Below are 2,451 nucleotides of genomic sequence, written 5' to 3' on the forward strand. Positions count from 1 at the left end.
TTAACAATAAATAATAAAACCGTTCATTGGCCAATATTAGTAAGTATATCATCGTACCTTGGTTGATAAGTAGCATTCACTCTAAAAGACTGCTAAGAACTATGTAGATAATTTAGAAACAACAGTGTCTTCATTGCATATTTTATCCACCAGACATGGCTGGATTAACCTCCTAAGGGGCCCTGCTGCAAAACTTTGTTGTTGGGTCCCTATTAACCCTCAGTTTTGCCGTTTGCTGACATTTTGTACATCGTATCAGTTTATTATTAATGAAAACGAATGTCACATGTGTTAATAGTGAAAATAATTGTTTGTTTTTCATACAACTGAAAATACTAGAAATATCAACATTTTTAACACAGAAATCAATCTACAGGGATAGAAATTAGTCAGGCAACCCTGAAAGTTGGGTAAGGTCTGAGAAGGCAATTAATACATGTAAATTCCTTCACATTGTTATATATAGTACCTTTACAGATTGAGACATATTATGATAATGGAATGAAAAGTATGGTTCAGGTACAGTTACATTTGGCACTTAAAATATAGGATTATAAACCTAAATACCATTGATGCAGCAGAGCACGGCTCTTATGAAAGTCAGTCTTTGCTCTTTTTTTCTTTTTAATTTCCTTCCTCTTATTATTAGATTTATGGTGAAATTAAAGAAAACTTGTAACTATGATCACTGTGGGAAAACAACACATTTCAGATAACAGATTCTGCCTGATTCGGACAAATTAGCAAGAAAAAACAAACTTGTCATTCAGAAAGTGGTAAGGTTAGACTACAGGGATATCTCAATAAAATAAACAGAAATTGACTCTCCAGGGGAAAGTGCAATTCTGAACATCCCTCTGAGCCCTGGTAATGCTGTGCTATCATCCCAGCCTCAGCTATTCTGTCCTCCAGGTGCACCAATGAATGACCTACCCAGTCATGTTTAAGCCACTGTAATTTTACCTCTACTACACTGTCAGCACTAGATTATCCCTTTCCTGAACAATACCATACCTTTTACAATCCTTAGGTAACAAATTGTGTCTGCATGGAGGCAGAACATGCTGCTTGATCTCTGAACTTCAAACTACAGTCGTTTAGACTTTTTTTTTCTTTTTCTGGAAATGCAGGGAATGAGAAGATCCCACAATAAAAGGAGGAAATACAATGTTATACTGTTAAAGAGTTTTGTTACAGTCAATCCTAGGTAAATTTTTTGAATTCAAAATTCAAGAGTTTGTGTCTGAATTAGCTCGGTGACATGAGTGTGTTACATGCAGGTAAGCAGTTATAGCTGAAGTGGTAGAGAGGTCTAGCCATTAATCATATGGTTGGTAGTTTGATCCCCAGCAGCTCTTTGAGCAAGACACTGAACCCTAAATTGCCACACACTGTCACGTTCAGATTTTCCTGGTGAGCACATGATATGCAGGGTGGTGAGGTAGAGTAAGTTTTACCCTAACCCAGATATTTTGGTATCTTTGTATTTTCAGAGTGGTTGTGTAGCTACCTTTTACAGCACAGCAAGCTTTTACCTCTGGGTGTATAAACTTGAGCTTGAGAACTCACCCCCAGATACTGAGTAACAACCAAAATTTGTTAGGTGAAGTGCATTTTGAACTGTGAAGAGACTGTAAACCTATATCTTTACTGCACTACATCTGAAACAAATATATTCCTTTATTTCATTAGATTTATCTGATAGCTGTAATAAGATTATAGTTTTACTTACAAGAATAACCTCATGAAATATGATTAAATCCTGGAGGTTTTGCTGAACCTTGTGTGGCTTATATTAGATCGATAATGTTAGATTGTGTCTGCAGTCTATTTTCTCTCATCACTGTAAATTGAATATCTCAGGGGTTTTAAGTGTTGCTTTCATGAGACAACCAATTTGAAGACTTTACCATGGATTATGGGAAATTCTTCAAGGAATTTTATAAACAATTTTCAATATTTTATTGATGAAATGATGCATCGATATTTTGAAAAACAAATGTGATTAGTCAATAATAAAAATATTAGTTGCAGCCCTACACATTACACCATTTGTTTTCTGAAGCTAAATATGCAGTTTTCTACAAGTAAACCACTTTTTATTGCAGTCACTGTATATGTTACTTTTTATGTTACTGTATATATTACTGTAGTTGTTACTGTACATGTTGCTGCATATGGATGTTAATGTATTATACAGTATGTGGCTGTATGTATGTCACTGTATATGTTGCAGTATATGTTGCTGCATATGTTACGGTATATGTTTCTGTACATGTTACTGTATCTTATTGTATGTTACTGTATATGTTGCTGTATATTGTATGCAGGCTGCATCAGAGCAGCTGAGTGTACCGTGTCCTCGCCTGACCCCAGCAGACAGGAAATGCTGTAACACATCTGTGGACCAACTTTCTTCCTGCTCTGTCCGGAGCACCTCTCCGAGCAGCT

The sequence above is a fragment of the Seriola lalandi genome, unplaced genomic scaffold (genome assembly GCF_002814215.2).
Source record: "Seriola lalandi dorsalis isolate HSWRI2012SDOR001 ecotype SW California unplaced genomic scaffold, Sedor1 jcf7180002054744, whole genome shotgun sequence".
NCBI lineage: Eukaryota > Metazoa > Chordata > Actinopteri > Carangiformes > Carangidae > Seriola > Seriola lalandi.